The sequence below is a fragment of the Rhipicephalus microplus genome, chromosome 6, assembly GCF_043290135.1.
Source record: "Rhipicephalus microplus isolate Deutch F79 chromosome 6, USDA_Rmic, whole genome shotgun sequence".
In the NCBI taxonomy this organism is placed as follows: Eukaryota; Metazoa; Arthropoda; class Arachnida; order Ixodida; family Ixodidae; genus Rhipicephalus; species Rhipicephalus microplus.
In genome coordinates this window covers 117761860-117778738 of record NC_134705.1, presented here as the reverse complement: position 1 = coordinate 117778738, position 16879 = coordinate 117761860, and the positions used below count along the sequence as shown (strand labels likewise).

The window sequence follows — 16879 nt, the reverse complement described above, 5'->3', positions numbered from 1 at the left end:
GCACTTAGAAAACTGTTAACTGGTTGGTTTAGGCTTTTCGGTTTAGCTATACATACCCGGAACATGATGGTGACGGCTTCGGCGAAAACTTCTCTGAATGGTTCTATATAATTGCTATCGCAATCAAAACACGTAACGTCATCGAGGAAGCAGTCGAGTATATGTAACCTTGAAGTGGGGCATCTTGTGCTCTCTCTGGAGTGGCGGATGACAGTAATGCACAGAAAAAAGAGCTGTCAGGAACTTCACATTTACAATAACGAAAGCGTCTGTCCAAGCCCTCTTCGAAGGAGCGAGTAGGGTACTTATCAAATTTCTATTACCGCCACTTTAAATCTCAGTTAACGTCGCTTGAAGGCACTTTATCTAATCAATAATGTTGCTGTATCAATTGATCTGTGTATGCACGTGTTCCTTACTCTCTATGCATCACTAATATTTTTATTGCATCAGCATTTATATGTCAACATCAATAAAACCCCGTGCGTCGCGGTATTGGTGATAGGATACATAGCCAAAGAACTGTGTAAAAATAGTCTGAGTGGTAATGGGTTTGAAAACATCAAATTTATGCACGCATGCACCGGAGACGGGAGTTTTCAATATTGCTAACGTCCATGCTTGCCAAATCTTGAAGAATGTGAACTCTGTGAATGCTGAAAATGCTGTGTACTGTTTACAAGATAGAACAGCCAGCGCTGCAACAAAATTGACGTTTTATGAACATCATGGTCTACTTGAAAAGCAGTTCCCAGACCTAGCCTGGCTGTGTAGTGAAATACTTGATTGCAATGCAGAATGTGGGGTTTGATTGCTGCTGGAACCATCATATTTATTCTATGCGTTCGTCGGGTCGACTCTGCTAATGCTAGATTTTAGAGGCGAAGCTTCTTAGCACCGACCCATTTGGCGTCCATCATGCCCCACAAAACGCAAACCGAAACTGAACACCAGCAAGAGAAATGGAAACATATGTGTAAACAACCAACCTTGTGTGTAATAAACTATATGACAGCACAATATACAATCACCAATGCCGTCCATCTGTCCGTCCATGCATGCGCTCACACGTCCACATGTCCATCCGTTTATCCATGCGTCCATCTGCCCGTACTTTATACTAGTCGGCGACTTCAATGTACACATCATGGATGTTAAAACCTATAGGTTCGACCACTCGTCGTCGTAGTAGTTGCGAGACTTGGCGTGGCTCTGTGGCAGAATACTTGGTTGCCACGCAGAACGCTGGGCTTCGATTCCTGCTGGGACCCTGGTATATTTTTCTTTACATTCGTTGGATCAACGCAGCCGATCTCAGCTTTTTCTTAACGCTCACGTGCTAAAATTTCTCATATGTGTTACTAACTGTCACTAACCAGTGGCACATACTCGCCCGTGCTTATGTAGATATATAGACATTTAGATACATAGGCATACGCCAAACGTGCTTGCATTACGCAAAGCAATGCTTCGTATTTATTGTGGCACAATCGAGTCACTTGCGATAGGTAATCAATTTGTCTTCTGTAGCAGTCCCACTTACAATTCGAGTGTGTGCTCATTGGTATCACACTAGTTGTCATTAGCAATAAAATGGTCACTGTTACGGCACCAATGAGTCCTACCTATTCGCGATTACAAGTAATGCGGTCGGCAGGATTATCTCATACATTCTTGTAACATTGCATCATGGACATGAAAGGAAGACTCAATAAAAATGCGATACATTTTATATGTGTTAACTGTAACACGACCAAGTCACTAGTGATAAGAAGTCACTTCGTTCTTTACATCGGTTCTAGTTACATTTTGAAGGTGTAGAAGTCGATATGAAACGAACTGCTAATAAGTGAAAACTGCTAGTGTCACCATTGCGAGGTGAATGCCTCCGACCTCTAACGAATTCCTTGTGATATTCTCAGATGATTAATCTCGCACAATTTTGTAACAATTTGTCCTGGGTATCAAATAAATGGTCATTGATATGGTGATAGAGGTTTTTTACGTAATATATAGTATGACTTAGACAGTTGGGTTAATGACTCGGATCACCTTTTATGGTAGTCGTACATCTAATTTAAGTCTGTAATGTGTGTCATCAAACGTTGTCGTTAAAGGAGTACTGTGGTAGTGATTGCTTATCACCCTCACGCATTGGCGATCTCGACTACTATTTTAAGAGATGGTCTTGCTCATTCCTGTAACAGTAGTGGGAAATGTCCCACTGGTTACAGGATATTTAGTAGCATTGACTGTCAAAGCTAGGCTTTGCGGCACCTTAGGATTAAATTGTATGCTAGCCTTCATCACCTTCTTTACCAAATGGTGCAATATCTTCGGAAAGTAATAAAAAAAATCTGACAAAAACTCAGGAACGTTTGCTTGCATGCTCTTAATCTGTTGCCCGGCACTTCCTTGAAGTGTTGTAAACGCACAATGACCCCACAAATTTTGTGAAGTTTGAACATACCATGGTTAGCCAAGTACAACTAATTTTCGTTGCAAGTTGAAAAACAAACAAACAAACTAACAGTTCTACGAGAAACGTCTTCTTGCAACCCCCTTCACTTCGTTCTTGCAGTGGTACATTTGCGAAAGTGAGCAACAACGAAGGAGTGCATTAAACATCTTTTTTTATTGCTTAAAGGAGATGTTGGTGCATAATTAGGGCACCAGCTACTCCTTAGCTCTTGAGAGAAACTTGAGCACGTAACTTGAAGTGAAAACATAAAAATCCTAATTATTTAGCACTACGCATGAGTCTTTATTAAGCTGGAGGTACTCCGCTGAAACTTGGTTTTCTCTTCTTCTTAGAGAGGGCATTATGTTTTTTATGTAGGCCAGCCAATGCCAAATGGCACTTGTGAGAAGTAGTGCACCATGAACTGGTAATTGAGAATGTCACATATATATCTAGAGTTTTTGTTTCCTGAAAAAAATCAAACTGCGGCGGTCAATTTATTGGATCTCCCTCCCCTTTTACTCTATTTTCTTTTCCCTCTATTTTGTGCCCTTCCCTAATTCCCAATATAGGGGAGCCAAAGGGATGTCTTTCTGGTTAGCCTCTCCACCTTCTCCCTTTCTGTCTACTTGTTTGCTTCCTTTTCTGTGATGATTTAATATTATGGATAAATAAATTGAGGAGGCCTACGTTGTTGACATATTTTTTTATCGCATGAAAAACTCGCTTGGACATTCAGGCATTTTAAGCTGTTCTTGGCTCTAATTTATAAGCACTGAATATCTGCCAGTGGAGGCAAGAACACTCAAATGGGCGTTAATGTCCTTGTGCTAACATGGAAATTGAGCATCAGACACCGTCCTGAACTGTTGTAAGTATCGTGAAGCAAATGTATTGCGCTACTCCTAACAGAGGTGCAACTTCTGGCTAAGTTTATTAATTCTTTCGATGGGAAAGAAACGAATTATATGTGAGTGATCTTGAACTGTCCGCCACGGTGATCTGTGCCCATGGTGCACGGCTGCTGATCCAGCCTTCGTTCTGGGTCCGATCACGGCCGAGGTGTTTGCATTAGGGTAGATGAGAAATGGTGGAGGCCTGTTTACTGAGGGATGTTAGCGAATAATAGAGAACACTAGTTGATCGAAACATTAAGAGCCCTCCACATAAGCGTCTCTCATAATAGAATTTCGGTTTTGTGACGTAAAACCACAGATGACATAGTGAATATTGCGACCTAAAAATATAGATCATGTTCCAGGAATGGTGTAGTTTAAAATCAGCGGGTAGTCGGAAGTTTCGGCCTATGCCACACTAACGTTGGGAAAGCTCAATAATTTGAGATTTCATTCAATAAGATCTACTAAGTTTTGATAAGTCCCAAACGTGTAAGCTAATTATGGATAACATGGAGTAAGGCTTTAGCCATTACTTCCAGGGCTTTCTTTCTTGGTGCTGCTTGCATTGCTATTTGCTGCTTAAGTTATGCGATAAATGAGCCTTCCTTAATCAATAACGGTACGAATAATATTCAGGTTTTGACACGAATTTGGTCACTTCGTAATCGCGGGGAGAATCTTACATCCCGAGAAAGCTGAACTTGTTGTTGTTGTTTTTGTTTCCCTGTGCAAATGGCTCGTACCCAAAGAAGGGGATTGGTCGATTATAAGGTGAATTTGCCCTAAACATTCAGCATTGCGTCATTCTTGAACTTTCAAAGAGTTCGCTTTAGGTTCTTCAGTGATTGTAGCGTATGCGCACAGTACTGAATTTTGATATTTCTTGAATATATTTAGTCGAGCAGCACACACCGTAATTACAAGCAAGCCTGAGGAATTGCAAGCAGCTTGATTTTCATCCTCTATGCCCCAACGGCAAAATGTTTTTGAGAATGAAGGCAGCCAACTCCCATTAGATATTGTGGCTTCCCGTAACGGTTACAAAAAACACCGTTCGGCCTGCTTATATTTCGAGATGACATATCTTTTCTGATAATATTACACAGCGATGTTACGTGAAAATAGGTTTTGGAATAAATTCAACAGTCTTGTTATTTTGCTCGTAATAGAGGGCATTGTTCTACCGCTTTACTTTCGGTCTGATTTCACTGACCGGCTTCAAGTTAGCCTTGTGTGTATGATATGGATTAATAACGAAAACACAAGGAATCGCTCCAGAACGTGTCTTGGGATTATAGTAAAGAGAACGTAATTAATTTTTTGTTTCAATTTAAAGAAGAAGACCGGATAGAAAATATGTGTCTCTTTTTGATAGCTGTATAGTAGCCTGAGCCACATGTAGCGAAGCAATATATCTTGACAAGCAATGTGTTCGTCAGAGAAATGGTTCCGTTTTGAACATAGCTATTTCAAATTGTTCTGCCTGAAGCATTCCAGAATACATAAACGCTTGAGCAGGGTTAATACATACCACCAAGACAAAAATTCTAGATGTAGAGTGGTTTTTATCGCTTAAATGCTTCGAAGCTTGTCCGCACTGGTCCGTTATTGCTGCATTAAAGGTGAGTGTACATTTTAATGTGAAATTTTATTCATCCAGTAAAACGGGGTGATTTTGCATGTGCTCTTAATATAGCTGATACGTACAAAGACAATATGAAGCTACTATATCTCCCGTTATCATCATTGTGTCACCTTTAGTGCCCTTTGATGAGTGACAATATCTCTTGGATATGAATGGCTCATAGAACAACTCATTGCACGTGGACGGTTACACATGGGCAGCACATTGTTTGATCTTTTGCCCGGTCTCTCAGCAGCCGTGGGGGCACAGCTCCTTCATCAATATCAAGCACCTAGCTCACCATAATTTTTTTCTGAATGCTCCCTGCAGTCAATTTAGTATGCGCCTTTAGAAAAACTCCAAATTCGCAAGATAGTACTTTGAAGCACTCATTATTTTGTTCCAAGAAAGAAAATGAAAGAATGTGATGTTTTGTGTGAGTTTCAGTAAACAAATATGTTAACAAGCCTGTCTCTAACTACCTAATTTTTCTGCCACAAGCCAGCTTTACTTCTTGCATGAAAATAATTGAAAATTTGGCGCGAATCATTTGCACAATTTTTTTGCCGGTTGTATTCATACGAGCGGACAAGAAATAAACTTTTCACGTCGGTTCTGGAATGCAGCACATCGAAGAATCGCCGAACAAAGGTAGCGTCTCCAGCAAAGTGGTCTTATGCAGCATTACGGAGCGCAATGAAATAATTGACCAATAGCTGTTCACTCAGAAAGCCGGCAGGAATGCTAAAGCCGAGTTTCAGGCCATTTGAAACAAACATGGGGCGTGTGACGCATCTTTGAAGTACATGTACACGATTCTGCACACGCCTAATGAAGGGGTTCATCTAGGAATGATCACTTTTTCGACCCCTGGTATCATACATGTGAACATTACTTTGCAGGTGCTAAGATCGGGTTATTAGGTACTGGTCCACAGTTTCTCCACATCCAAAGCCAGACGGCAGCACTTGTCTTGCGCTCTTGGGTAGTCTTACGTTTCTCTCAAGCTTAGAGAAGCTATGCATCCATCAAGGCACACAGCGCGAGTACTGAGCGGCTGGTCAATTGGTTTCTAGACTTAGAAATGATTTACAAGTCAGAGAAGCTATTGAAGCGTTGATAAAGGGCAAAATTTTTGCATGTTTGAATAAGAAGAAACTCACCACTACATCTGTTCATGCACTGATAACAACTTCTGAATTTGTTCGAGTTTCCGCCAAACCCGCTGTACAGGAGCACTTGACATTGGTCCTGTGTAGCATTATATGACCATGCGAAAATGCCCCCAATCCGTTTAACTTTTTCGACAGTCAAGCTACAGACTGGTTTCTCTGGAACACCACCTGCGCAAAAAAAAAAATTGTTGTGTGCAATACGAAATTTAAGCAACATGTTTCTCAGCTCTCGATTTAGCAAGATGCCATGGCATTTTATCTCACTAAAGCGCACAAAACATTAGCCTCTGTCATTTTTGCGTTATATGTGATTGTTCACGCGTCACTCTTCTTTTTTTTGTCCTGGATGCTTTATCCCATCGGCAGTTATGAAGAACAACAACAAAACCAACGTGCAATATTAGTTCGAGTGAACTCATCAATGCTTGCGTTGTATAATGTCGGTTGATATTGGCATATTGCCAATTTGAGAAAAAGTTTTTTTTGTAAAAACAAGGTATAATATCGACGTACCTATTCTCGGGCATATTTTTGAGTAGTAATTATTTTTACGTTACGCGCACTTGATTACACGCTAAATATCAGTATTGATAAATATGTGACTCAAAAATTTGCATATTGTAATTTGCAGCATTAATATTACTGTTAATTTTTCGACAAAAAACGTTCGATACTCTCCTAATACGTCAGTTTGATAACTGCAGATCTGCTTTGCTTTCTTCCTTGTACCTAAATGCTGTCATTTTCTTTTTATTTTTCTATTCGTTTCTGGTTTTGTACATGCTGTGTAATAATTATTTATTATTGAAATGAACTGGAAGGTTTTGATAATCGAGAACATTTTATTATATTGATAGTTTGCTTAGAAATGTTGTATATCTGAATATTTTCTAATATTTATCACCGAACATAGTAGGAGGCCTAAGTATAGAGAGCGAGTGCTAATGTGGACGATGGTCCTATTACGAATATACCTGACATGAATACTTTTTGACGCTTTTCTACATTGATCTAAACGCCGTGCTTTCCCAGATAGCTGGATAGAAAGGCTCTAATATAGGGAAGGAATTCACTTACGTAAGCACCAGCGTTGGCACTGTCCTTCCGAAGAAGACCTGTTTAAGTTGCCGTTGCATCCGCCGAAGGTGAAAGCCTTGCATTTACGGCTCTCAGAATCAAAATACCATGAAGTAAATGGACCTCTCCCACATGTGTTCCCTGGAGCTTTCGGCTTCAAGCAGTAACTGGGGGTTTTTTGACTTGCCCCTATCGAATGAGCTAGAAGAATGAAATGATTGACATAATTAGAGAACCTAAATACTGCAGGAGAATCAAGTAGGAACTTGAAACTCTAGACTAAACGCAATCTCTGTGGTACTGAAGGCCACGAACAGAGTTTACATCATAAGCATGTGTAAAACACGAACAGCAAAGACATTATTTGAAATACTTCTTACTTGTGTCTATGTTTTAAACTTTTGATACTTGTAATATAATACACAGTGCTACGCAGAACCAAAAAATGTTTTTTCCCAACTTGTACATTACGCATGTAGATCATGAGTGGCTCAGAAACTCATATTGAAATAAAAAAAAGCTTGCTCCTGGTTTTTGAGATGGCATCGCTGTGAGTCCTTTCATGTTGGAAGTTTCCAGTTTCATCTTCGTTATCATGGTTTCTTGAACCTACAATTCAATCTTAAATACTGTGCACTCTGAATGTGCATACATCCATTAGTCTCTGTAATGTTGCCCTCGGTACTCCCAGGTGCAGTGATGCAAGGCAACGTCCGCATTTCAGTAGGATCATAAATATGCTGACGCCGGAGATTGAGCTTGACGTCGTGGAGCTGCGTCATTTAATTACCTCATCCGTGGCTGTCTGTATCGAAGTGTCGTGTACAGGTTTCCAGTTTGAGCAACTTGCAACAGCCTCCAAAATAGAGTTATTGATTTATGCCATATACCTGTACAGGTAATATTGCAAATAGGTATAACTTAAGTAGGTGGTAATTACATGTATTAGAGTACTCGTGCTTAAAATATTTTTTGGCCTCACTGTATTACTAACGTAAACTGTACTGTATTTGCTTTGAGTTACATTTACTTTGATATAGAACATTTGCATGCCGAGCTTGATGGTGATGTTGAGTAAGTCTTCATTTCGTCCAGAGAAGGTGCAGCACAGACCTCACGCCACCCGTATAGTGCCACACGGGCGGCGTCAAGCCGAGCTTGGAGGGCCAATCGTGTGAACTCTGGGTGTTGGGCATTGTTTACTTTTGAGGACATCGCGCCAAATCTTCTTGAATATGGCAACTCAACATTGAAAACAAGCAAACCGAAATAAAGTACAATATTTTATATAGATTAACGGATCCACAAGGTATTTTTGTATATGACATGGTGTTCTCATATACTCTAATATTGTCACGACGTCAAAACAGAGGTCTTGCCGTAGAGATAGAGACACCGGAAGCAGGTCGGTTTTTTTAATAGAACGCACAAGCGAGTTCTTTTGTTTTTCATTGATTTCATAGTCCTTCATGGCACATGCACAACTGCCATCGTCTTTCTTGTTCAAGCACGTGACATTTGCCTCCCTCCGAAAGAGGCATATTCCCGATGTGCAACTTCGGCGCTTTACCAGGCATATGAAGTGGTCGCGCCAACACGGCAACCGGGAGCTAATTAACTCGATAAATACGGTTTCATACGCACGACGTGCACGACTTCGGGTAAATGCTTTTGGCGCTTAGAACTACAGTCAGTGCCGGGAACAACTTCGTAGTATACGTCGTTCAAGCGTCGCGTGACGCTGTATAGGCCAAGGTACCGTCTTAGTTGTTTTTCAGAGAGGCCACGTCGACGTATCGCAATCCATACCCAGGCCTTGTCGCCTGGTGTATAGCTAATGAACTTGTGTCGGGGGTTATATCATTGTGCATCTTGATGCTGTTGATCACAGATGCGCACGTACATGAGCTGTGTGGCTTCCTCGGCGCGTTGACTGAATTCTTCGGCGTCTACATGGATGTCGTCACACACATGCCAGCGTTGCCGTGACTTCGCGACCCCAGATCATACTGAAAGGTGTCATTCCAGTGGTTTCTTGTCGAGCGGTATTAGAGGCAAAAGGCACGTACGGCAATATCTAATCCCAGTTTTTTATGTTCCGTGTCAACGTACATGCTGATCATGTCTGTGAGGGTCCTATTGAAAGGCTCTGTCAGTTCATTTTCTGCGGACAATATGCAGCTGTTCTCCGGTGAGCTGTACCGCTGAGTCTGAGCACCGACTCCAAAAGCTCTGCGGTTAAGGCAGATCTTCTGTCTGTGATCACTGCTGTCGGAGCGCCATGCCGAAAAATGATGTTGCCGAAAAACGATGTTTTCGATGAAGAACTGAGCGGGTTCTGCTGCTGTGCCGTGCTGCATAGCTTTAGTCTCCGCATAATGGGAGAGGTAATCGGTGGCTACAATAATCCATCTGTTCCCTGTTGTGGAAGTTGGAAAGGGACCCAGGAAATCCATACCAATCTGGGTGAACGGCTTCGCTGGTGCTTATACTTGATGATATAGACCAGCTGGCTTGCTGGGAGGCGCCTTGCGTCTTTGGCAGTCGGGGCAAGTTCGCACATGATGGTTAACAGCAGCAGTTAACTTTGGCCAGTAGTACTTGTATCGTAGTCGGCACAATGTTCGGGTGTAGCCTAGATGACCAGAAGTTGCTTTATCATGGTACGCTTCCTTAATTTCTTTTCGAAGAGAGGCAGACACGACCAGCAAGTGCGGTTGCCAGTTGGTCAGATTTTTTTCTTATAGAGAACATCGTTTCGCAACCAAAAAGATGGCAGTCTTCTACCAAATAACCGTGGCACGTCTTTACGTCGTCCTTTTCAATATTCAATGAGCGGTAACAGCTCGTGGTCACGGCGCTGCTCTTGTGATATAGTGGCCGTGTTGACAACTCTCAAGAATGCTGCGATGTTTTCATCATTATGAGCGATAGTCTCCACTGGCGACCGTGAGAGACAGTCAGCATCGGTGTGCCTCTTCCCAGATTTATAGATGACGGTCATGTCTAATTCTTGAAGCCTTAGGCTCCAGTGCGCGAAACGGCCAGATGTATCTTTAAAGTTGGCGAGTCAGCACAATGAGTGATGGTCGATAACAACCTTGAAGGAGCGGCAATAAAAATATGGACGAAATTTGATGACCGCCCACACCGCGATGAGACACTCCTTCTCGGTAGTCGAGTAGTTCTCCTTCGTGCGAGAGAGAGTTCTGCTGGCGTAGGCAATTACTCTTTCACAGCCATCTTGCCACTGCACCAAAATGGCACCCAGACTTACATTGCTGGCGTCAGTGTAAAGTGCTCTAGGGGCTTCCTGATCGAAGTGCGCAAGGACTGGAGGTGTTCGCAGGCCTTGTCGTAGTTCATTGAATGCCATTTGCTCTTGTTCACCCTAAAAGAATGGGACGTCCTCACGTGTGAGAATTGTAAATGGCGCCACAATAGAGGAAAAGTGGAGGTGCTGGAGCCTACAACCTGATGCAGGGCAGTCTTGCTTGGGCCCGTTCACCTAGTCCAGAGACTCAGCCCCTCGTCACGACTCCGGTGCACCGATTCAGTAGGCGCCTACTAGGTCTAAGTCCGGAGTCCGCACCTTTTCCTCCTCTTTCCAGCGTGGCAGCTCCTACGACATCCACGGCTATCCTTCCATCGCAGACCACTCTTTCCTCGCATGTGACTCTTGAACATCTTCGCGTTCCTGAAGTTTTCCGTGGGGAAGAGTTTGAGGATGTCGAGGACTGGCTCGAACAGTTCGAACGGGTCGCTGTTTCCAACCACTGGAGCAAACAGCACAAACTTGGTCGTGCATATTTCGCACTGGAAAATAGCACTCGCACGTGGTACGAGAACCGCGGGGCTATATTCCAATATTGGGAAGATTTCCGTCGAAAGCTCTTCGCTACATTTTTGAACTCGGACCGACGGGACCGCACAGAGCAACTGGTTGAGGCCCACGTGCAAAACCCAAGGAAAAAGCCACCGTGTACCCAGAGGGTATGATCCGTCTGTTTCGACGAGCTGACCCTGACGTGCCCGAGGCAAAGAAGGTGCGTCACCTAATGCAGGGTGTTATTAAGGAACCAGTGTTTGTGGGCATCGGACGAAATCCACCTACAACAGTATATGGATTCATAAGATAGGCGACTGTCATCGAGTGCGCACTGCAACAACGTTGCCGACATTTTGACCGCCTGTCGAACCACACGGCAGTAAGTGCTGCAGCTCAGAACACTACCATATGCGAAAGTTCCCTGCGACAAATGATTAGGAAAATACTGCGTGAGGATCTTCGGGCCCTCTGCGTTCCCCCCTACCCAGCACCTCCACCAGTGTCACGACGTCAAACAGAGGTCTTGCCGCAGAGATTGAGACACCAGAAGCAGGGCCGTCTTTTTATTAGAACACACAAGCGAGTTCTTCTTTTTCGTCCATTTCATATTCCTTCATGGCACATGCACAACTGCCAACGTCTTTCTTGAGCAAGCACGTGACAATATATTGCCCTGATTGCGTGTGCCATATTCATAGCAAGCGTCCCTGTGAAGATCTTTTATGAAAGTGGTGATGACTTACTTGTATGTATTACATGCAAAGTATTACGCGCAAAGCGACAAAATTCAACATCCTAAGTGTGCTCAGGTTGGAAAGCTATAGATTCCGTAATTCACCTGAAATCATTTTACTTCTGCGAAATTTTCCTGCACTGATGTACGTGGTGCATAGACTCCGCACTTCTAAATAGAAAAACGTGAAGAAACATTGATCTTATAACAAATTATTTTAAAATTTCTCATCCATTCTTTAGTTTCATGGACACAGCATCTAGTCAAGCGACTCACCATAATTGTGGCAGACTCTAGCAAAATACAAAAAAAGTACAGGTGTACTCTTCATGCTTAAGACTGTGCTCTTCAAATCTGTGGATGTCAAGCTTCAAGATATCATTTAGAGATGTGGCCTTCAGGCAGCAGCAGCCAGAAGAGCAAGGCACAAATTTTTTCAAGTTTCTTTTGTTTGGGAGTATACCTGAAATAAATAATCTGTTTTAAATGCACGTAATACAATCTTATGCCTATAAAAACACTATCATACAGTATGGTCATGCTTACACCAATGTACGCCTTCTTTATGCATTGATTCTCTCGGAAGCTAAATCTGACTAATGATTGTTGCAGCATATACTAATGTACAATATCTCAGAGGGTGAGATCACTGTCCAAAACAATTGAAAAGCAATACTATCAATTGTTTGTTTTAAAAGAAAATATTGTTACACAACAAATACATACCTATGGCGTATTCATTACACATATTCGGCAAGTATATTTTGTGGACGCTTGTCCCACTTTATGTTACACTTTGAATCTCGTCAGAAGTGAGAGGCATATGAATATTCCGCAGCACTGCCAGTTTTTTTTATTTGAGTCATTTTTTGTTTCTGGAATATGCCTACACACTTCTTGTTATTATATATTTGCCTCAAGTAAGAAAAGAAGCCACCAGGTAAAGAAAGGGCATAATTCACTATAAATGGGGTTGATTGATTTGTGGGGTTTAACGTCCCAAAACCACCATTTGATTATGAGAGACGCCGTAGTGGAGGGCTCTGGAAATTTTGACCACCTGGGATAAATGGGGTTGTATATCGTGCCTAATCCTCTGTATCTGTACGTAATGCTTCCTTTTACACGTAAGTCTCACTCACATTAGTTTGTAGAACACTATTACGTGCTATAGTTAGAAATGTTTGCTCACATAGGCACACGGATGTCTAGGTACGTGCCAGCACATTATAACGTTGTTGCTGCTATGACAATTGCTTGAGTATTTTTTTTTAAATTTCAACGAGAAAGCATTCCTGTAGTAAGCATAGCTTTGCTGAAATATGTGTGCTTAGTCACTCTTGTCAGACGTTCCACTCTTCTGGTCTTTTTCTCAAAGTTTTCATATATATTGTTACTGACATAGTGTTGCCGTAGTGTGGACATATTTTCCTTTGTGCCGAATGACAACGTGCTTGCCTTTTGTGCTATTTGGCAGTGTTGTACGCAAGCAAGTATTGATGGCATTATCTAGAGCAGCATGACCATTGCCTTGCAATGCTATAGCTTCATGGATGCACTCGCATCTACAGGGTACAACTGAATGTTCTATATTATTTTCAGAGCGAAGCTCTTAAGCTGTCATTTCTGCATTGAGCAGTGTCACCGTTGGTGTTGTCGCCGTCGATGTAACCGATAAAGCGAACAAGGACGAAAAAGATAGAACACGAAGTCCGTATATTTCATAGGCCAATAGCCTCTAACTTCACTTTCTTTCTTCCTCTATCAAGCACGCCCATCTCTCAGTCGGGGCCCCTACTTATGCAGGGACGGTACTTGCACTGCATCTGGCTTTGCTTGTCTTAAATGTGCTGTCCACATTTCACTTGATTCGGGGTGCCTGAACTGCACTGCATGGTGTTTGTAGCGCTCGGGCGCTGAAAGTTTCTCAGGCGGCATGTGACGTTTGTTACATTGCTACAACCACGGAGAGCGAGAACCTCAAACCATAGTGGGGTTGCTCCTACACCAAGCAGCGCTCAGAGTTTGCCTTAAGGACGATCGTGATCTTCGGTGTGTTTTTTTCATATGTAAAACATCTAGTCAGGTATTGACGTCAGAAGTGAACAAGTGCGATGGGTGCATGGGTCCCTGGTGGCTCTGAAGACTACAATATACCCGCGAAGCATACGGAACGCCACACTTTTTCTTTCTTCTCAATTAGGACAGCGTGTTTTGGGAAAGACAGCTCCCTCGCAAAATACACAAATCATATGTCATAGGCACTGCTCCGAAAGCCACCGAATAAGGACTGCGATTCCGGTTTACCATGCATGGAAACAGAAACGCCATCCCTTAAGACTCGAGGGCGAAAGGCGTATTCTTCCTATTTTGTCTCGGTCATTTGTCATTTGAATAATTTGAATTTGTCATTTGAATTTGTCATTTGAATTTGCCAGACAATTGATCCATGTCTGGATCATTTTGTCTGGATTGTAGTTAGGCAAAGGTTTTACTGATCTTGGGTTATGCGCCAAACAAGGGTGGTGGCTGACAATTACTTTGACCTCTCTTGTTTTTTAACACTTTTAACACCCTTCTTGATCTGACGTATCAGACCTTCGCAAACAAAAGTGATAATGGGCGTCGGGAAGCCGGCTACCTGAAGGCGACACACCTGTTCGTAGAAGCTTTGTTCCGCCCTGTGCCTACACGACTTCAGGATCGCAGCCCCGAGGCTAGACGTGGTGATGCCCTTCATCACTAATTTTGAATGACCGGACTTGTAGTTAGCCAAAGGTTTTACTGATCTTGGGTTATGTGCCAAACAAGGGTGGTGGCTGACAATTGCTTTGACCTCTCTTGTTTTTTAACACTTTTAACACCCTTCTTGGTCTGACGTATCAGACCTTCGGCAACAAAAGTGATAACGGGCGTCGGGAAGCCGGCTACCTGAAGGCGACACACCTGTTCGTAAAAGCTTTGTTCCGCACGGTGCCTACACGACTTCAGGATCGCAGCCCCGCGGCTAGACGTGGTGATGCCCTTCTTCCCTAATTTTGAATAACCGGACTTGTAAATAGGCAAAGGTTTTACTGATCTTGGGTTATGCGCCAAACAAGGGTGGTGGCTGACAATTGCTTTGACCTCTCTTGTTTTTTACCACTTTCAACACCCTTCTTGATCTGACGTATCAGACCTTCGCAAACAAAAGTGATAACGGGCGTCGGGAAGCCGGCTACCTGAAGGCGACACACCTGTTCGTAGAAGCTTTGTTCCGCACGGTGCCTACATGACTTCAGGATCGCAGCCCTGAGGCTAGACGTGGTGATGCCCTTCTTCACTAATTTTGAATGACCGGGCTTGTAGTTAGGCAAAGGTTTTACTGATCTTGGGTTATTTGCCAAAGAAGGGCGGTGGCTGACAATTGCTTTGATCTCTCTTGTTTTTTAACACTTTTAACACCCTTCTTGATCTGACGTATCAGACCTTCGCAAACAAAAGTGATAACGGGCGTCGGGAAGCCGGCTACCTGAAGGCGACACACCTGTTCGTAGAAGCTTTGTTCCGCACGGTGCCTACATGACTTCAGGATCGCAGCCCTGAGGCTAGACGTGGTGATGCCCTTCTTCACTAATTTTGAATGACCGGACTTGTAGTTAGGCAAAGGTTTTACTGATCTTGGGTTATGCGCCAAACAAGGGCGATGGCTGACAATTGCTTTGACCTCTCTTGTTGTTTAACACTTTAAACACCCTTCTTGATCTGACGTATCAGACCTTCGCAAACAAAAGTGATAACGAGCGTCGGGAAGCCGGCTACCTGAAGGCGACACACCTGTTCGTAGAAGCTTTGTTCCGCACGGTGCCTACATGACTTCAGGATCGCAGCCCTGAGGCTAGACGTGGTGGTGCCCTTCTTCACTAATTTTGAATGACCGGACTTGTAGTTAGGCAAAGGTTTTACTGATCTTGGGTTATTTGCCAAAGAAGGGCGGTGGCTGACAATTGCTTTGATCTCTCTTGTTTTTTAACACTTTTAACGTCCTTCTTGATCTGACGTATCAGACCTTCGCAAACAATAGTGATAACGGGCGTCGGGAAGCCGGCTACCTGAAGCCGACACACCTGTTCGTAGAAGCTTTGTTCCGCCCGGTGCCTACACGACTTCAGGATCACAGCCCCGAGGCTATACGTGGTGATGCCCTTCTTCACAAATGTTGAATGTCCGGACTTGTAGTTAGGCAAAGGTTTTACTGATCTTGGGTTATGCGCCAAACAAGGGCGGTGGCTGACAATTGCTTTGACCTCTCTTGTTTTTTAACACTTTTAACACCCTTCTTGATCTCACGTATGAGACCTTCGCAAACAAAAGTGATAAAGGGCGTCGGGAAGCCGGCTACCTGAAGGCGACACACCTGTTCGTAGAAGCTTTGTTCCGCCCGGTGCCTACACGACTTCAGGATCGCAGCCCCGAGGCTAGACGTGGTGTTGCCCTTCTTCACTAATTTTGAATGACCGGACCTATAATTAGGCAAATGTTTTACTGATCTTGGGTTATGCACCAAACAACGGCGGTGGCTGACAAAAGTTATATTTATGTCTAGGAGTTGTAAGGCATGCTGTGAAGGCATTTCGCTGGTCAATTTTAGCCCCATTCCCGTTTCTTGAAAGATTGGCTGAGCCTTTTCAAAATTCATGCGCTCCCTATTTTTGGGCACTGCTATTAAGTAAGAATCCACGTAACGCGCGACACGAACCACCTTCCCCTTTAACTTGTTTTCTAGTCTGGAATCAATTTCCCGAGAAAGATGTCGCTGAGAACTGGGGCCACGACCCAATACAGACAACCGCTTTTTGAATCATCATTTTCCCTTCCCAAAATATGAAGGTTGATTGCAAACGGAACATCAATAACTCTTGAAAGGTTTTCACCTTCTAATCACAGTTGTTTTGGAAATTATGCTCGACGTTGTCCTCCGTAATGCATTCTTTAACAGATTTCATTAGCTCCCGCTGTGGAAGGGAATGATATAAATCCACTACGTTTACACTGAATGCCGTGCATCCGTCAAACTAAGCAGAACGCAATTCTACAACGAT

The 16879-nt window shown here is 43.2% G+C and overlaps 1 protein-coding gene across 2 annotated transcripts in view; it reads right to left on the bottom strand.

Annotated features, from left to right (window-relative positions):
- LOC142765448 (protein Skeletor, isoforms B/C-like) overlaps positions 1 to 16879 on the bottom strand; it is a 71415-nt gene that overhangs the window by 680 nt on the left and 53856 nt on the right. Inside the window, exons 10-12 of one of the 2 annotated variants that reach the window (XM_075866480.1) lie at positions 12075 to 12261; positions 7237 to 7437; positions 6148 to 6327 (exon numbers count right to left, since the gene is read on the bottom strand). The gene's annotated coding sequence lies outside the window, so the exon portion shown is untranslated. The remainder of the gene's footprint in view (positions 1 to 6147; positions 6328 to 7236; positions 7438 to 12074; positions 12262 to 16879) is intronic. The other variant, XM_075866481.1, reaches the window with a different exon arrangement.